Below are 21,557 nucleotides of genomic sequence, written 5' to 3'. Positions count from 1 at the left end.
CACCCCCCCGGGGCTACTGGCAGTAGTTCAAGTACACCGGCAAGGTGCTGGCCCCCTGAGAATTAAGAATTCCATCTACAGCCATCTTAAGGAGATTGGTTTCCTGCTGGCACAAGCAGAGTTTCTTACCACATTAGTGGTTTCATCTGATTTGAGGACCAATTGTGTGTGCACAGTCTGAGCGTATTATGCCTACTCATTTCATGAACTCAGGAAGCTAACTCTCAGTATCTGACTCAGGTAGTCTCTATAGCATTCCAATCCCTTAGCTGCCTGCATGGTCTTTTTGGAGGACATCTACATGAATGACCTGATTGCTTCTGTAAATTCCCACAAAGACTTCCATAACTGAGTAACTCAAACACAAGACGTACTTGTCACACAGTCAGCTAGGACCTCCCTGTCTCAATATACTGTAAGGACAATGGCTACAGCACAAGGGTTAGTACATGTCCAAACACTATTCTCAGAGTGGGAGCCTCACTCCTTTTCTTTCTTTTCCTTTTTTCTTTTCTTTTCTTTTCTTTTTTTTTTTTTTTTAAGAGAGAGTCTCGCTCTGTTGCCCAATCTGGAGTGCAGTGGCACGATATTGGCTCACTGCAAGCTCTGCCTCCCGGGTTCATGCCATTCTCCTACGTCAGCCTCCCTGAGTAGCTGGGACTACAGGTGCCCACCACCACGCCCAGCTATTTGGTGTGTGTGTGTGTGTATTTTTTAGTAGAGACGGGGTTTCACCATGTTAGCCAGGATGGTCTCGATCTCCTGACCTCGTGATCCACTCACCTAGGCCTCCCAAAGTGTTGGGATTACAGGAGTGAGCCACCATGCCTGGCCCCTCACTCCTTATGCACCTGTTATTTAAACTGCTTTCAGCTTTCCCTAGTGTAAAAATGTGGAGTTTCCTCTTCCCCTGGGGTTTTACACTATCCACCAAGTATATTGCAATCAATTTCAAAATAGCCATTCGACTCTCAGTTCTAGACATTAATTGTGGCCCAATCAGCATGATTTGCTTTGCTGAAAAGAAAACATAGGGTTTAGACCACACTGAGTAGGGGTCAGGGAGATCCCTCAAGAGCTCTGTCATCAGTTGTGCAGGCAGGGGAGAAACCTGTCCAGTATGTGGGAATGCATAATGAAATTTCTCTGATATATGGTTTGGAATATCATCTCTACTTTATCAGTGAGAATTATTGTGCTGTTCTCTCTCTTTGGGACTCTTTCTCCAACATTACCAAAGACATAGTAGATATTACTAGTCTCAAAATTATCTGATATCCTTAAGTAGCAGGAAAAGTCTCTTTCAATGTCCAATTTCAAGTTAGAAATTGTCTTCCAATAGGCTCCACAAGTGGTTGCATCCAGCAGTTTTAGAGCATAAACACAAGAGGTTTTGGATGAAAATAGTGGTACTTATTGCCTGCCAAAGGGTTCAGTCTGCATTAAGTTCTAGTTGCAAGCACATTTAAAATCTTATGATCCATAAAGTTATAATGTACCACTGAGAGTATGTGAACAACTGCCTTTAGTTAATCTTTTAATATTTCTGCCCAAAACCCATTTCCAATTTAGATTTAATCTTGGTGACCTTATGGATAGAAGCCAGCAAAATTCCTACGTGGGAATTTGGGTTCACAAGAACCCAATTAGTAAAATTATAATTGATTCTTATAGTTTCAGGAGAATCTCTGATTTTATTGGAATATATGATTTATCTAAATCTCACACATTGGGCTAGACCTTGACATTTAGCTGGATTCAGACAGTCTTTTATATTTCACATGGGTGACTGAAGTTTTTAACTTGTCCTTCATGTATTTACATAAGAAGTTCACAAACTGGCATCACCAATACAGTGAACTCTCATACTTAATGGTTTTCAGATCCAGGTACGTGCAATACCATATTAAGACCATTCTGGTGAATTCAAATGTTTTGGATCAGGACCATAAATGTAATGAACGTAACGAACGCGGGTTATGCATATACTTTTAGCGATGATGTCTTCTGCTGGCTCCAGGCTCACCTGCAGACTTTCTTAATCCTTTCATGAGCATTTCATTCGGATATTTCTAAGTGAAAAAATGATGTCAAGATAGAAAGTTAAGAGATTGGTATCTATTTCAACTATTGAAGAGGTGAAAAGTAATTGTCATCTAGTTAAATTTGGTCAAGAATTAAACTAAAAAAAATGTAACAAGACAGTCTGTGGTAAAGAAAAAAATATGGTTTTTGGAGTTTGACACAGAGGGGTTTCTATCTTACCTATATCACTTAGAAACTATGTAATATCAAGAAACCAAACTGAACTATCTTTATCTGCAAACTATATTCATCACTATTTTTAATTAAAAATTGAGGATGATAATGTATCATACCTTGTAAGGATGTTCAAAGAATTAGAATTTCTGAAAAAAAAAATGTGTGCTTTAATAGAGTAGATGATCCAAAAAAGTTGGTGTTATTAATTTCAATCAAGTGAGATAATACTTACATAGGATAAAGTAGTATAGAATATTTAGAAGGAATTACTTGGTAGATTAAGTTAAATAATCAGTCAGTTCTATTGACACAAAGATACTAAAAAAGACAGGACAGAGTTAAATACTACAATCTTGTTGCTTATATTTTAGGCCAAGTAGATGAATTTTCTCCAATGACTTAACTTTCTTTGGTATCTAAATTGGTTATAAATTTGTGGCATTTTTATATTTCATTATGACCTTATATATTTGAAAATTATGACAAATATTACAAATTATATTTCTACAGATTCATCACTTCTGGTTTTATTACTAGAGTTCAGAAAATTGAAGAATTTTGGAATGAGGCCATATAACACATGTATAACTCTCCTGATACTATTTTTAATAATTAATTAATGTGTAAAAGAATCATAATGATTCCACAAAAGAGAATCTTTTCAAGGACAATAATTTGACGAATTTCTACCTGTTTTTAACTTACATACAAAATTTCGTTTTCATAATTAGTTCCAAGAGAAGGGGCTCACTATGGCAAGTCTGTTTCCTGATCTCCTTCTTCCCACATAAACATGTTTTCTTTCATCTGTCCAGACAAGCATGAGATAACAGTGGTATACCCAAGAATGCTCATACAAGGAATTCTATCTAGTTTTATGTGAAATATTGTACAACATAGACATCTTTTAACAACAGGGATTAAGAATAATATTTTGTCAATATCCCATTTCCTCTGGGAATTGGCATACTTTGCTCACACTGCAATAAACTTTTGACTTACTATTAGCAAACTTTGACCTTCTTGTTTCTGCAGATTACTCTGCACCCAACAGTCAATGATGTAAAATATTTTACTTTCCATTTGTGCCAGGGCTATTGTTATTCTTGATTCTTCTTAAAACCTGTAGCACCTTCTGCCGCCTATGTTAATTCATTATAGTAGGGAATCTCTTCTTCACTCCTGATTTAGTATGTTTTGATAAAAGCATGCTAGTAGCAAATGTTGATATTTCTTCGAATTCCTTAATTATAGAAATAAGGTTTATTTTCAAGACTGTTTTACAATTATTTTATGAGTACTAGCAGGAAAATTTTTACTTAAATTTGTGTTACAATTTTCAACTGTTAATGGATTTGTTTTGCTCTACTTGTAAATCATGCATTATGTATACTTGCTGAAATATCTAATGTCACTAAAAGTTATCTTAAAATGAAAATATAATAACAGGATTATCTCTAAACATAGTAGTATTTTTTAAAGAGGAGTTGGTGTTTGTATCACATTATGACTCAGTTTTTAAAAATCGAGAATTAAATATGATTATATGAAAACAGATATTAATGCACTTAGCACTTTAATTTTTCTTTTTCACAAAACTAGTAATTATACAGGATTGAAAAATAAAGAAAAACAAAGGAGTAAATAAAGAAAAAAATATTTGAGAGACATATGATGAATAATTTAAATCAAATTAAAAATAAACTACTGGGTAACAGAAACAAAAGACAAAATATGAATTTACATCAAGGAGACTGAGTTCCTCCAGATAATTTCTATCTCATTAAATATGAAAACAAAATGTCACTTGATTTAGAAAGACTGATGTGGAATTTTATATAAATAAGAAATAAATTCTACATGTTCAGAGAAGAGAAAAGTGGTTTAAACACATGTTATGGAAATCCCCAGAAGCCGTGTCACTCCCAAACTGGAGAACTCCAAAGAAGGGTTTCTAAGTCTGAGAACAACATGTAAGTACTATCTCAGTCTCCACCTCCCCATGGAATACCTGCGGGCAGTTCCCTGACTGAGGGAAAGGCAGTGACTGTTACATAGTCACTTGACCCATTTCCCTATAGGAAGTTACTAGTGCCCTTTTCAAAATCAAACTACGGCGTGGGGCGAGGGGAAGAAATCTCTTTACAGTCCATTTCGGATGGAGAAAATATCACAATGCACGGATAATTTGCTAGGGGTAAGGGAGAAGAAAGAATTATTTGAGTAAATGTTTACTGAGCCTGGTCTGCTAGCTAACTTATTTTATAAACACATTTAAAGTATAAAATTTATTCTTGCCTTCATGAAGCTTACATTCAAGGATGAAGAAAAACTCATGTGAAACCAGTATTCACATTCCAAAGTAGGCAATGGGGGAAAATTCCACATATTTTAAAAATAAAATGTTAGAGAGATATATCACTCTCTCTATATATATGTGTTCATATCTATATAACCTATAAACACACACACATAAAAACTAGATGTATCTGCTTTCATTTTAAGTACTTCTTATTCTTCAGAATTTACTGTGAAGCATGTTTACAAAGTTTTAGAAAAATAAACCTTTTTTCTGATTTTTAGTTATTAAGTGGAAAGCACTATATGTATAATGACATCTATTTTGCTTCTATTATTGAGCAATTAAGCCAAATATGTACTCTATTAAATCAATCAGGTAAGCATAGGAGGAGTTGATCTCAGCAAGATCTCCTTTTCAGTCTGTCACTTCTGGTGAATAAGAGTCTGCTAAGATTGTGCCACACACTGTGTATGCAAAGAGGGGTATCCCACAGTGTTTTTGTATGGCTTCAATTCCAAAGGGTAAAAAAACCCCTCTACATTATAATACAGTTCACAGTATTTGCTGCTGTGCAGTCTTGCAGATTCCTGAATAAGATATTTTATTAAACACAGAAAATAAAATTAGCTTTCAAGTTTTTCAGAACTAGAAATGAGATTGATTTATAAAATGGAAAATAATGATTCAATGCTAATTGCCCAACTCTTACTAAAAATTAGATTAAACATTATTTTCAAATACTATAGTCAAATAAAATTTGCACTATGATAAGCTAATACAACAATGAATTTAATAGAAATCCAATTTGTATAGAATAACTACGGTTATAAGAAATCAGTAAGAACAATTTTTTTCTCACATTTTTCTTTGATGTGCTTCCCCAAACAAACTCTCTAAGGGTACTTAATTCAAAGCAATTGCATAAGTCTTCACAGAAAGAAAGAGGAGGAAGTGGGAAGCAGGAAGACAGAAACGGGTAGAGAAAGAGACAAAAAAGGGGGAGAGAAAAGGAAAAATAAGTAAGTAATAGCAAAAGACAAAAACTAATGTTTAAGAATGAAACAGTGCAGTTTATAAATTTGATGTTTTCTATCAAAGACAAAGTTTACAGTACCTGGAATAATACTGTAGTTAGAGTATTATTCCATAAATATTCCTTGGTTTCTTGACTTGTTATAGTAAACCTCAATTCATTTTTCCAAGATGTTCCATAATGTGTGTGCACTCTCATGCAAAGAAAGTGTTCTGCCTTCAGTATAAATGATCCCATCTAATTTGCCTCATTTAATTTTGTATACCTAATCTTAAGATCTAGGTGTGGCATATAGTAGCAGGCTAAAAAGTTGTTAAGTGAATCAATAAATTAAACTTAGACAATTCTGTGTAGTCAATTCCTTCTCTAGGAACATAACATTTTAGAAACATGTATACACATCAAGAATATAATTACATCCTTCTAACTCAAGTGCCTAAAAACAGAGTATCTTTACTTTCTATACGTTTTAGTTCTGGACTTTCAGCCCCTAGGTGAGTAGGTGGCAAAACAGTTCATCTCAAACCTCCTAGAGCATCTTCTTTTATTTAAGATGATGCTATAACTCTGGATTCTTCTTAATAATCTTAAAATATTCAACAATAATCTTAAAATATCCAAGGTTGAAGATTCAGATCTCTACCTTGAGTTAATGAATGAATTTCACACATAAGATTGGGTCTTAACAGAAAAGAGGCTGTTTGTTTACTCTCGCAGCTTTTGGATCAGTATAAACAAACCACCAAAAATGTCAGTAGTGTTAGAAAAACTGGAGTTATGAATAGAATGAATTAACTGTCCACGGAGGAACTTTCACGTTTGATATTCAGAAATGTAACTAAATTTTCTTCTCCGAAGAACCTAAACATAATTTGGAGAGATTAGAGGCAGGTGTTCTGTAAAGTACAGTGTCTAAGAAGGAGCATACCAGAATGACAGGACTAGGTGGAAAGAAGTTATGAAAGTTAAATTTGTGTTTCCTTGTCAATTTGTTTACTTTTTTCCCTGTGACCAATTCAGATGCTACAGAATAAGGCCCATTTATCTAAAAATGAAGATAAATCTCATATATTGATATGCAATATCTGGTTTTAAAACACCTCTGCTTCCCAACAGAGGAAATCCCATAACTTGTAAATTACTTGTCATTTTCTATGTTTGATCACCAAACACATCAAAATCATAACCCTGTCTTTTTCTTAATAATCAAAAGTGACTATGAGTCAATGATGGCATCATAATGTGCGAAACAAAGTATATTCTCAAAACATGCATACCCTTGTATTAATTGATACAAAGAAAATTCTTTACTTCTTGCCTCAAAACCTACCCGTTATAGTTTCTCTTTGTAATTCTATGCAATTGTTTTCATTTCAACTATTGGTATAAAAAAGGAATATATTTTCTCTGATGCAAAATGAGAAACTAAGTTGATAATGCTGTGGACAAAAATTTATGATTATTATATTTGATATTGCATCGACTGTGAAATATTAACTATGAAGTCTAATGTTTACTTTTCAAGATCTGAACCCTGAGTTATTCATACAATAAAATTTCTGAAAATAGTTGCAAAAAATTAAAATCTTGTTACTAATATTTTTCTATTAAATGTGGTTTGTAAAAGTTAATATTTGAACTTTTTCATAGTGGGTACTGAATTTACCAAATGACAAAGTTTGGTATTTTTGGCACATTTTATCTATATTTATTTTATTTTTTTAAAAAAAGGCAACATCTATTCGTTTATCATGCAAAATGTAATCAAACTTAATTTAATTAAGTTTAATATAGTATATAAGAAAAGTGCTGTTTTAGATTTCTGTGATTCAAATATTAAGTTTAAAACGGGTGAATTTTGACTTATCCCCAAAAATATATGTTTTATACTTTAAAAAATCACATTTTGAATATAAACCAAATTGAAAACTTCTGATGCTATCAGGTAACTGAATTGCTAAAAATATTATTTCATATAGTAGTCCATCAAATTTTGGAAATGTGCCTTATGATTTTTAAAAAGTGTTTTTTATCTGTGTTAGCTATCCAAGAATATTAATAGAAAGATTGGGATACAAAATAATTTAAGTATTAGATAACAGCTCTTTTGGCTTACATCTTGCAGCCTCCCTATGGCTCCTGAATACACATGATGGGAAAGAAGTGTAGCATACTAATTTTTAAAATATTATTTGAGATAAGCTGACAAAAGCAGTAAATAATTAGAGTTGAATTTAGCAATTCAGGCTATAAATATTACTTTCTTTTATCCTGTCCACTGCATAGACAATAAAGAATACGTTTAGTTTATATAGGCCAAGCTTCATGAATAGATAGAATAGAGGATATGAATTGGCATTCTGTTTCAAGTCAATGCCAAAAAAATGCCATTTTCAAATCTAGATGTTTCCCATTTAATCTTGTGAATTTTCTTCCATGAGATTCTCTTATAAAATATAAACATTCATGGGAGGTTTTAATGTTTTTGTTTTTGTTTTCTGTTTTTTGTTTTGTTTTGTTGTTTTTTATTTTTATTTTTTGAGACAGAATCTCGCTCTGTCACTCAGGCTGGAGTGCAGTGGCACGATCTCAGCTCACTGAAACCTCCACCTCCTGGGTTCAAGCGATTCTCCTGCCTCAGCCTCCTGAGTAGCTGGGATTACAGGCACCCGCCACCATGCCAGGCTAATTTTTGTATTTTTAGTACAGACGGGATTTCACCATGTTGGTCAGGCTGATCTCAAACTCCTGACTTTGTGATCTGCCCGCCTCAGCCTCCCAAAGTGCTGGGGTTACAGGCAAGAGCCACCTCACCCGGCCTCATGGGAGTTTTTTTGTAATAATAAGAACAATCGTGATTATCATGACAACGGCTAACATTTCACAATGTTTACTATGTGCAAGGTACTATTGTAAGTACTTTACATATAAGGATTTATTGCAACATTACAATAAATCTAGAAAGAGATATGTTATCAATTTTATAGATAAAAAAGCTGAAATACAGAAATGTTAACGTGCAAGGTTACATGTCAATTACTGACAAATCTGGAATACATTATACAAAATTTCTCTGTGATGTTGAGGACAAAGAATCACATTTCTCCTAAGATAAAGAAACAAAATGTACCATTCTATAAAAATATTAGCTGTCTGGATAAGGAAGCATATATGCATGAAGAAAGGACATAAGACATAGAAATCATAAAAGTGCATCTCTGATGAAGAAAAGTATAATTATTCAAGAAATGAAATAATCTTAATAACAACCTTTAGCTACTCTAGGGTTTTAATTTACAGCTTTTGTTTTAAGTATTTTTTTCTGGGTTGAATTTATATATAATACTGTTTATTGAAAACTTTTTATTATTTTCTTTTTTTTTTTTTTTTTGATATTTCAGTGCTATTACATTGAATGAATGTACAACACTTTGCTTCCCTAGCTCTTAAAAGTGGACATAGTCACTTAGCCCATTAGATGCTCTCTCCCAGGACCTGAATTTCCACTAAGCTAACACAAAGACTTCATTCAAAGTGGGGAGATCATTCATAGTGACAGCACTGGGAGAGTTCAGAGGCAGCAAGAATCCAGTGATAGCAATAGAGGTTAGAATGGAATTCTAAACACACGTTTCAGTTGTATCATTGATACGGTTTGATTCTGTGTTCCCACCTAAATCGCATGTCAAATTGTCATCCCCACATGTTGAAGGAAGGGTCTGGTGTGAGGTGATTCAATCGTGGGGGCGAACTTCCCCCTTGCTCTTCTCGTGATAACAGTTCTCATGTGATCTGGTTGTTTGAAAGTGTGTAGCACTTCCCTCTTCTCTCTCTCTCTCTCTCTCTCTCTCTCTTCTGCACTGCAATAGTATGACATGCTAGCTTCCCCTTTGCCTTTCGCCATGTCTGTAAGTTTCCTGAGGGCTCCCAGCCATGCTTCCTGTACACCCTGCAGAACTGTGAGTCAAATAAACCACTTTTCTTTATAAATTACTCAGTCTCAGGTAGTTCTTTATAGCAGTGTGAGAACAGACCAGTACAATCATTATACATACAAATTTTCTACCCAGGTTTCCTTAGCTCTGCCCATATTCTTAGACTGATTCTCCAATATTGCCATGAATTCTCAGAGCTTAATGATAGCCTTTGAATTAAGTTTCTGCTTATTATAGCAGAATTGCTTTCTATTACTTGTCACCATGAATCTTTATTGGTCAACTCCGTTCTTTCCATACCTCAAGATTATATGTCCAACACCCTCATTTTACACTAATCTGAGGTTTAAAAAAGTTTAAAATTTCTGATTATACCAATGGATGCAGTTAATGACAGTGGTTAAATTTCCTTGTCGCCAGGTCAATAGTTACCTATAATTCTGAAAGGTATAAAAGTTCAGAATCATGAGTCTTCTCATTTACTTTTTTGTTTATTAATTCATTCATTTACAAAATTATTGACATAGAAAAATGTCCACTTAGGTAAAGAAAAATTGTGTGTAAATAGTAACATACATATGGCCATGTATAAAATAGATGTGTGTACATTTTTGTAAATATATTGAGATGCTGTATCTTAAAATTAAAATAATGTTTGTATATGGGTAATGATACTTTTAAAAATTATATCATTAAATATTTTTATATTGTCCACGATAAACATAAATTGCTTTAAAATTAGAAAAAGATGTGAGGGTAGATGACAGATAACAGGGTTAATGTGCAGCTCCCACATGGATGGACAGAACAATGTGTGGAGATTCACACCATGAACTTTTGTTCCAAGAATCATCACAGGAGCATACCAGAAAAACTGAAAGAATTCACAGATTATTTGAAAGAAACAGCACGCCACTGCAAATTCCGTGAGACAGGCAAAAACTATGCATTCGGAAAGTGTGAGAGGGAGTTAAAACCTGCCTCCGAACACACACTCACACTGGGGAATCTGAAAATCCAGATTACAGGAGAAGGATTTAACCTTACCTAGAGCTGGAATGTATTTAGAGACCTGCATGAAATATAAAAGTGGAAATAGCATCAGGAAGAGCCTTATAGGCACTTCCATTCTCCAGCTTGAGCCCAGGGAAGCCATCTCTGACTACACCCCACAGAGGTCCTCCAGGAAGGCACCCAGCGGACTTAGGGAGGGGTCACAGGGTGTAAGAAGCTTCCAGCTGAAATTTGTAATAATTTTGAACGGGCATGAAGTTTTTCGAGCAGAATCCGAGGGGTGAACAGGAATTGCTGCAGATATCAGTGCAAGAACTGTGGTTGATATTATGGACATTCAGGGAGGAGTGAGGCCTAAAAGCTGAGCATTCTTGCGCAGTGTGGAAGCTTATAGCCTGTGGCAGTTTTGAGTTCCGCACTCAGGCTGGCGAGATCTAAACCGTTGCTGGCGGGGGACGAGGGGAGTGAGACCAGACTCGCCAACAGTGTGGGAGCTGGCTGAGGCCTTTCACTACTGGCTATCCCCCCATTTCCCTAGCAAACTATATGCCACAGCAGAGGCAGCCATAGTCCCCTCTGGAACATAACTCCCTTGACATAAAAACCACACCCTCGTTCCCCACAGTGGTTGTGGCAATCCCTGCCCAAGGAGAGTCTGAGCTAAGATCCATCTAACCCTGCCCTCACCTGATGGTATTTATCTACCCACCCTGGTAGCCAAACACAAAAGACAATCCTTTATGGTCCTGCTCATTCCTGAGAAACCAGAATACTTCCTGCAGCCAACTTAGGGCAAGCTTATACCCTACTGCAATACTGCAGCTGCTGCTCTCCTGTAAGCTCCACCTCCGGACTAGAGGCCAATCAACTCAGGTCTTTATAGCAACTTATTACAGAATAATCCTACTCCCAGGAAAGAGAAAACAACAGGTAATATCACCAACTGCAACATCCTAACTAACCAGAGGTGCTATATCTGTCCACGTGACAATTTCACTGCTAGCATAATCATCATTCAAGAAAGCCAGAACACTAAACATCTACAGCCAAGAATTCTCACAGAGTCTGCTGCTCTCCCCTGCTACCCCCACCAGAGAAGGTACTGGTATTCATGGCTGGGACACCTGAAGACAGATCACATTACAAGACTATTTGCAGACATTCCGCAGAATCAGTCCAGAGCTGGTAGCCCTGCTAGGTGACTGTCCTGAGAAAAGCAATAATAATCACTACAGTGCAGTTGTCAAGAATCCCATCCCTAGGGGAAGAGGAAGAGCACTACATCAAGGGATTACCCTATACAACAAAAGAATCTGAACAGCAGGCCTTGAGTTCCAGATCTTTCCATTGGTGCGTGGTTTATTACAGCAGAGACACAACTGCAGTGCTGGGTGCAGTAGGCGAAGTCTGTACCTACACCCTAGCACGCAGGCAGCCTCTGTGAACATTAAGGGTTTTGGAGAAGGGGTCCTTGTTCCCCTCTGGTACTACACTGCAGACACAGGTGTGGCTTCCCCCAAAGCAATGCAGCATGAAGGCACAATCCAGCATGAGAGCAGTTACAGTCTTACTGGAAAAATCCAGGGTGACAGCAGTTCCACAGGAGGAGCACATCCCAGATTCAGGCCTGCACGAGAGGCAGAGTCATAATTCTTCCCTACTTGGAGCACCAACATTCCTGTTGTAGCAGGATGAGAGGTGGACAAAACCCCACAGACACCGAGATAGTGAAGGAAGTGGCTTTAATCAGCTGGAAGCATCGGCAGACTAGCATCTTAAAAATCCAAGTGCACAATTTCTATCCCTTTTAAGGGCTCATAACGCTAAAAGTTTTGCATGTAAGGGTCATGATTGATTGAGCAATCTAGGGGGGTATGTGACAGGGCTGCATGCACAGGTAATCAGAGTGAAACAGAGCAGAACGGGAAGTTTCACAATGTCCTTCCATACAATGTCTGGAATCTATGGATAACATCGGTTGCTACGTCATGGGTTGAATTTTAACTATCAGGCTAAGGTCAGGCAGGCCAAGGCCTGGTTTTTAGGTCTGATGCCTGGCGTCGGGCTGCCTGCCTTTGATTTCGTTTCCTTGTTTCTTCTTGAAACATTATACAACAATATAGGGGTCTCCTTCTCTCCTCTCTCACTATAGATGAAAAGAGATGCCTATCTGATCTGAATAGCTGACATGCTACGAGAGCGAGGCTGAGAGGTGAACAGATTTTTCCTGCTGACCTGGCAGGGGAGTTGAGATAGTTCTCACTCATCACACTGATAAAACCTCAGCACATCTAACTGAGATCTCCCCCAGCCATCCTCATCAAGGCTGGGACCTCAGCCCACTGTTGGTTATTACATCTATCTGCCTGCCTTAGCCACAACCAGTGCCTATCCAGGGCTACCACCCCAATTGTGCTGCACCCTGAATCATCAATTAAATAAATAAAACACTGGAAAAAAATTAAATAAACAAATAAAATGTACACCACAAGAGAAATAAGATTCAAGAGATTCCTGCTATTCCAACACAATAGGAGAAGTGAAGTAGTTTGCATACCAAGAATATAACAACCACAACCAGCTTAAGGGAAGCCGGCACACAAAGACATTCTATGACTAAGAAATTCATACAGAATCTTCACCCCTACAAATACCAAGAACCAAATTAGGCTAAGCTAAATATTAGTCTGGTCCTTAAGAGTGGAGAAAAACAGTTCAATTAAAACTATATTAAAGAACAATTTGAAGAAACAGTCTACCCAAATGGGAAGGAACCAGAGAAGTAATTCTGGTTATGACAAAACAAGATTCTATGACACTCCCAAAACATCACACTGTCTTCCTAGCAATAGATCCAAACGAAAAAGAAATCTCTGAATTATCAGATAAAGAAATCAGAAGGTAGACTATTAAACTACTCAAAGAGATATCAGAGAAAGGTAAAAACAACTTGAGAAATTTTAAAAAATAGAGGATATGGATGAAAAATTCTCCAGAGAAATAGATGTTATGAAGAAAAAACAATCACAACTTCTGCAAATGGAAGACACACTTAGAGAAATGCAAAATGCATGGAAAGTTTAAACAAGAGACCAGAACAAATAAAAATTGAGATTACTGAGAAAGAATATAAATCTAAAAGTCTATAAAACATATTTAAGGAAATAATCAAGGAAAACTTCCCCAGCCTTGCTAGAGATCTAGACATCCAAATAAAAGACGTTCAAAGAATACCTGGGAAATTCATCACAAAAAGATCATCACCTAGGCACATGGTCATCAGGCTAATCTAAAGTCAAGATGAAGGAAAGAATCTTAAGAGCTGTGAAGCAAAAGCATCATGTAACCTATACAGGAAAACCTATCTGATTAATAGCAGATTTCTCAGCAGAATCCCCCGAAGGGATTGGGTTCCTACTTTTAGCCTCCTTTGAGAAAACAATATTCAGTCAGTATTTTTGTATCCAGCAAAACTAAGTTTCATAAAAGAAGTAAAAATACGATCTTTTTCAGAGAAACAAATGCCGAGTGAGTTTGTCACTACCAAGCCAGCACTGTAAGAATTACTAACAGGAGTTCTAAATGCACCAAAATAGAACCTCCTTAAAGCATAAATCTCACAGGATATATAAAATGATAACACAATGAAAAAAAAAAAAGCCCCACAAAGTATTTAGGCAACAACTAGCACGATCAATAGAATTGTACTTCACATCTCACTGCTAACATTGAATGTAAAGTCATAAATGCTTCAGTTAAAAGACAAAGAATGGGAGAATGTATAAGAATTCACCAACCAAGTATCTGCTGTCTTCAAGAGACTCACCTAACACTTAAGAACTCACATAAACTTAAGGTAAAGGGATGGAAATATATATTCCATGCAAATAGACACCAAAAGCAAGCAGGAGTAGGTATTCTTATGTCAGACAAAACAGACTTTAAAGCAACAACCACTAAAAAAGACAAAGTGGTACATTACATAATGATAAAAGAACTAGTCCAACAGGAAAATACCACAATCCTACATATATATGCATCTAATACTGGAGGCCCCAAATTTATAAAATAATTACTACTAGACCTAAGAAATGAGATAGATGGCAACACAATAATAGTGGGGGATTTCAGTACTCCACTGATAGCACTAGAGAGGTCATCAAGACAGAAAGACAACAAAAAACAACAGATTTAAACCACAGAAAAAAATTGACTCAGCAAATATTTACAGAACATTCTACCCAATGACTGCAGAATATACATTCTTCTCAGCAGCACATGGAACTTTCTCTGAGATAAACCATATTATAGGCCACAAAACAAGTCTCAATAAATTTCAGAACATCAAAATCAGATTAAGTATCTTCTCAGAAGACAATGCAGTGAAACTAGAAATTAACTCCAGAAGGAGCCCTCAAAACTATACAAATTCAGGAAAATAAAATACTCCGCTCTTGAATGATGTTTGATTCAACAATGAAATCAAGATGGAAATTTAAAAGTTCTTTGCACTTAACAATAGCAGTGACACAACTTATCAAAACCTATAAAATTCAGCAAAAGCAAGTGCTAAGAGGAAAGTTTATATCATTAAATGCCTACATCAAAAAGTCTGAAAGAGCACGAATAGACAATCTACAGTCACACCTCAAGGAACTAGAGAAACAAGAACAAACCAAACCCAAATCCAGCAGAAGAAAAGAAATATCGAAGATCAGAGCAGAACTAAATGAAATTGAAACAAACAAAAATACAAAATATAAATTAAACAAAAATCTATTTCTTTTAAAGATAAGCAAAATTGCTAGACCACAAGTGAGAATAACCAAGAAAAGAAGAGAGAAGATCCAAATAAGCTTAGTTAGAAATGAGATACTAAAACCAATACTACAGAAATATAAAAGATCATTCAGGGTTATTATGAACACCTTTACACACACAAATTAGAAAATCTAGAAGAGCAAGATAAATTCCTAGAAGTATAAAACCCTCCTAGAATAAACAAAAAAGCATTGTAAACTCTGAACAGACCAATAACAAGTGCTAAGATCGAAACCATAATAAAAAAAAAATTGCCAAAAAAAAGAAGTCCAGGACCAGATAAATTCAGAGCTGAATTCTAACAGACATTCAAAGAAGAATTGGTACCAATCGTGCTGCAACTATTCCAAAAGATAGAGAAGGAGAGAATCATCCCTAAATAATTCTGTGAAGCCAATATCACCTTAATACCAAAACCAGGGAAATGACATAACAACAACAAAAAGCTACAGACCAACATCCCTGATGAACATAGATACAAAAATCCTCAACAAAATACTAGCTAATGGAATACAACAATATGTCAAAATGATAATACATCATAATCAAGTGGGTTTCATACCAGGGATGCAGGAATGGTTTAACATACGCAAGTCAGTAAATGTGATACATCATATAAACAGAATTAAAAACAAAAATCATATGATTATTTGGATATGTGTATGTAGAAACACTTTTGACAAAATCCACATCCCTGTATAATAAAAACCCTCAGCAAAATTATCAAAAAAGGGACATACCTCAAAGTAATAAAAGTCACACATGACAAATCCACTGCCAACATTATACTGAAAAGGGAAAAACTGAAAATATTCCCTCTGATAAATGGAACAAGACAAGGATTCCAACTTTTACCACTTCTATTCAACATATTACTAGAAGTCCTAGCCAGCGCAATCAGACGAGAGAAAGAAATAAAGGGCATCTGAATCGGTAAAAAGGAAATCAAGCTGTGGCTATTCAATGATGATATGATCGTATACCTAGAAAACCCTAGAGTCAACCAAAAAGCTTATAGAACTGACAAATGAATTCGGAAAAGATTCAAATCAATGTATACAAATCAGTGGCACTTCTCTACACCACCAGCAACCACATTGAGTGTCAAAATAAGAACTTAATCCCTTTACAGCAGCTGTGAATAAAATGAAATGAAATAAAATAAAATAAAATAAAATAAAATACTTAGGAATACTCCTAACCAAGGAGATGAAATATCTCTATAAGGAAAACTAAAATCTTGCTGAAAGAAATCATAGATGACACAGACAAATGGGAATACATACAATGCTCATGAATGTGTAGAATCAATATTGTGAAAATTACCATATTGCCAAAAGCAAACAACAAATTCTCATCAAAATACCATCATCTTTCTTCACAGAAGTAGTAAAAAAAAATCCTAAAATTCACATGGATCTAAAAAAGAGCCCCTATAGCCAAAGCAAGACTAAGCAAAAAGTACAAATCTGGAGACATTACCTGATTTCAAACCATACTAGAAGGCTACAGTTACCAAAACAGCATGGCACTGGTGTAAAAATAGGCACATAGATGAACAGAACAGAATGGAGAACCCAGAAATAAAGCCAAATTCTTACAGCCAATTGATCTTTGACAAATCAAATCAAATAAATAAATAAATAAATATAAAAAAAAAGAGGAGAAAGGACACCCTATTCAACAAATGGTGCTGGGATACCTGGCAAGCCACATGTAGAAGAATAAGGCTAGATCCTCATCTCTCACTGTATATAAAAATCAACTAAAGATGGATCAAATACTTAAATCTAAGACTTAAAGCTATAAAAAAATTCTAGAAGTTAACACTGGAAAAACTCTTCTATACACTGGCTTAGGCACAGACTTCATAACCACGAATCCAAAAGCAAATGAAACAAAAACAAAAACAAACAGGTAGTACCTAATGAAAATAAAATGCTGCTGCACAGCAAAATAAATGATCAGCAGAGTAAACACAACCCACAGAATGGGAGAAAATATTCACAAACTATGCATCTGACAAAGAACTAATATCCAGAATTTACACGGAACTCAGTCAGCAAGGAAAAAACAAATAATTTCATCAAAAAATAGCCAAAGGACATAAATACACAATTTTGAGAAGACATAAAACAAATACAATAAAAATATAAACAAATAAAAATATATTAATTATATTAATAAATATATTAAAATATGCCCATCACCCATTATCAGGGAAATGCAAATTAAAACCACAATGAGATACCACTTTACTCCTGCAAGAATGACCACAGTTGAAAAATAAAATCACAGATGTTGATGTGGATGTGGTGAAAAGAGAACACTTTTACACTGCTGGTGGGAATGTAAACTAGTTCAACTACTATGGAAAACAGTATGGAGATTTCTTAAAGAACTAAAAGTAAATCTACCATTTGACCCAGTAGTCCTACTACTGGGTATCTATCTACTCAAAGAAAAGTAAAAGCAAGACGTTTAGCTGACTCACAGTTCAGCAGGGCTGAGGAGGCCTCAGAAAACTTAAAATCATGGCAGAAGGAGAAGGGGAAGCAAGGCACCTTCTTCACAGGGTGGCAGGAAGGATAAGTGCTGAACAAAGGGAAAATAAAACCATCAGATCTCCTGAGAATTCACTCACTATCACAAGAACAGCATGAGGGAAACTACCCTCATGATTCAATTACCTCCACCTGGTCTCTCCCTTGACACGTGGGGATTGTGGGGATTATGAGGATTACAATTCAAGATGAGATTTGGGTGGGGACACAAAGCCTGACTATTTACTGATATTACCTATCCTATCTAGACTTACATTCTTTACCCACAAGAAGAAAATAACAATAGTGTTTACTTTAAGTTGTTATTTTAAGGATTTTTTTAGATAATGCTATTAAAACACTTAGCACAAACCTTGCCACATTTTAAGTACCCAATTGTAACTATTTCATTATCATTATAATTTAAAAGGTCATCATAAATATGTCTATTACAGCATAAGTGAACATGATCAAACATGGAACAAATTCTGAGGTTTGCAGTAAAGGAATTAATTTCTTATGAATTGAAATAATGCCAAGTGCCATATTAAAATTTAACCTACATCTAATTTGTGCAGAAATCATTCATTGCTTTTTCAAAAGATGTAAATAAGAAACTGATATGGAACAACAATGTTTTAATTCTCCAGATAAAGGGGGATGCATTGCATGATAGAAATGGCTAATCTATTATCCTGAGCCTTTTTATTCAATACAAGTAAGTGAACAGGATGAACACAGGGAAAAAATACTAAAGGAATCTTTGAACTGGAGATTAGCATGTAAAATACAAAACAGAAGTGGCAAGGCAAGGGAGATAAACAGATTTGTTACAAGAAAAGCTTAAAAAAAGGGAAATTTGTTTACAAGGAGGGGAAGATATATGTGGGAATTTATATGACATAAAAAGAAATTATTATGATATCTGGAAACCTTGGAACTGAAAGATGTACCTTATTTCACTTTTTTCTTCCCAATGTGCCACTCAGTTGCATTTAAAAAAAAATTTCTTTTTTTTTTTTTTTTGTGAGTTGCATATTTATTCATGGAGGACACATACGTCTTTCTTCCAGAGGCTCACTACCACAGCTCTGAGGCCCTACCACTTTCTTCAGTTCTGTTAATCCATAAGAAGTAAATAAATGCATCATTTAAAAATATGGCAAAAATACCCCAGCCCTGCTGAACTGTGAGTCAGCTAAACGTCTTTCTTTTACAAATTACCCAGTCTCAGGCAGTTATTTACAGCAGTATAAAAATGGACTAATACACTTACCCAAGGACGCAATATATGTGACAGCTCTAGGGAGAGAGCTCCGGTCTGCCTGATATGAACCCGTAGATAAAGCTAGTAGGCAATACTACAAGAAGTCATCAAATGGCCAGCTATGATCTAAAATAAGAAAGTCTAGGAAAAGTGAAAGAATAATGTCAAGGTATATACTTTTGTACAATTTGACATTCCTAATGACAGAGTCAAGCAAGGTACCAGAGGCATCTGTATTAAAGAACAGTGGGACAGTAACAATTGACCAGTCTATATACAGTGACATATGCCTACTAATTAACACACATAACTTAGTCCTTAATTATACTTCTATTTTTGTTTATTAGAGATCATTGTCTCAGTAAGGAAGGAAATCATTGTCAGGACTAATGCTAGTAACCCTTGAAATACGTTAATGTCATTTCTTCTTGAGAAATACTATGTATTTGAATTGAAATAAACATTTAAAACCATAGGAAGTTGATATGGTTTGGATTTGTGCCCCTACCCAAATCTCATGTCAAACGGTAATCCCCAGTGTTAGAGGAGGGGTCTGTGGGGAGGTGACTGGCTCATGGGGGCAGGTTTCCCCCTTGCTGCTCTCATAATAGTGAGTTCTCATGAGATCTGGTTTAAAAATGTGTGCACCTCTCCCTTCACTCTTCCTCCTGCTCTAGCCATGTAGGACGTGTCTGCTTCCCCGCTGCCTTCTGTCATGACTGTAAGTTTTCTGAGGCCTCCCCAGCCATGTGGAACTGTGAGTCAATTAAAATTCTTTTATTAAAAAAAAAAAAAAAAAGAAAAGTAAGTCATTATATGAAAAAGACACTTGTACCTGCATATTTATAGCAGCACAATTTGCAGTTGCAAAAATATGGAACCAGTCTAAACGCCCATCAACCAACAAGTGGACAAAGAAAATGTGATACACACACACACACACACACACACACACACACTATGGAGTACTATTCAGACATGAAAAGGAACAAGCAACGTTATTTGCAGCAACCTGGATGGAGTCAGACACTATTTTTCTAAGTAAAGTAACTCAGGAATGGAAAATCAAACATTGTATGTTCTCACTTATACATGGGAGCTAAGTTATGATACGGCAAAGGCATAAGAAAAATATAATAGTCTTTGGGGACTATGGGAGAAGTGTGGGAGTGGAGTAAGGGATAAAAGACTGCACATTGGGTACAGTATATACTACTTTGGTGACAAGTGCACCAAAATCTCAGAAATCACCACTAAAGAACTTACCCATGTAACCAAAACCCACCTGTTCCCCAAAAACTATTGAATAAAATAAAATATAATAAAATTTAAAAAAATAAAACAACATTGGAAGAAAATAGATTTTACGAAAAGTATAATCCAATAACTAGTTTCTCCTGTTTATTTTTATTAAGGTTTTATTAGGTGAAATTGACCCATAATTAAGATTAAAAGCCTTTGGTTTCAATCTTAACCAACTTTTTAATAAAAGAGAGTATATTCCATTGATTTCATTTCTGTTTCTACTATTTTCAATTATTAAATATATTAAAACATATGTTCTGTTAATGTAATAATCTAGCATAGTATACAGCTTCAATAATTGCAACACATATACTTATCTTTGAAATTTGTGACCATCTTTCTTTAGAGAAGAAATTGCTACTGGTCACCATACAAATGTTTTTTATTTGGATATCGCCATTTAATTCAGGAAAATGATTGCACAAATGCTTAGTTAAATAAACTTTCCAGTAAAATTAGACATAAAATGTGTGTAGTTGATACCAAAAGGTTGTTTTTTCTCATTTTTTTAAAATGTAGAACAGAAAAAAGTCTCATTCAAAAGTCTTACCATCAATAAAACGCAACAATTGAAATAGATTCAGATTCATTTGATAGAGATTTAAAAATAAAATGTAGTTTGGCATATCTGCAGAACAAATCTATTTAAACTCAACAGGGCACTTATCTCTTTTTTTTCCCTGAGGCAATCCTGTCTGATGCTGAATAGAGTAGCATATAGCAATTACCATCATATTAAAATGACAAAATTTAGCTTCTAAAAGGGTTAGAGGACTAGGATGAAAGAAGAAAGGATTAAAAAACACTGAGCCACACAAAGCAAAGCCATTAACCATTCATTCCTGAATACAGGAGAATTTAAAGATGCATTACAGAATCTGGGTGTAGGTTTTACAATCATTTGTGGCAGGTATTTAGGGAAATGGTGAGATTCTGATTTCAATTTAACCTTGACATGAGTAATAAGATTTTCAGATAAAAAATATATTTATGAAATGTAACCATTTCCTAAAGGCTTAAGACATTTTTAATATATTTTATTTTTAAACAGTTTCAGACTTACAGAATGCCATGG

The 21,557-nt window shown here is 35.3% G+C and overlaps 1 long non-coding RNA gene across 1 annotated transcript in view; it reads right to left on the bottom strand.

Annotated features, from left to right (window-relative positions):
• Positions 1 to 19,960, bottom strand: part of LOC116273703 — a 33,759-nt gene extending 13,799 nt beyond the window's left edge. Inside the window, exons 1-3 of the long non-coding RNA XR_004182022.1 lie at positions 19,187 to 19,960; positions 2,379 to 2,408; positions 2,027 to 2,072 (exon numbers count right to left, since the gene is read on the bottom strand). This is a non-coding gene — a long non-coding RNA (uncharacterized LOC116273703). The remainder of the gene's footprint in view (positions 1 to 2,026; positions 2,073 to 2,378; positions 2,409 to 19,186) is intronic.
• Positions 19,961 to 21,557: the final 1,597 nt, after the last annotated feature.

The sequence above is a fragment of the Papio anubis genome, chromosome 2 (assembly GCF_008728515.1).
Source record: "Papio anubis isolate 15944 chromosome 2, Panubis1.0, whole genome shotgun sequence".
Taxonomy (NCBI): Eukaryota; Metazoa; Chordata; class Mammalia; order Primates; family Cercopithecidae; genus Papio; species Papio anubis.
This window is presented reverse-complemented; position numbering and strand designations above follow the sequence as displayed.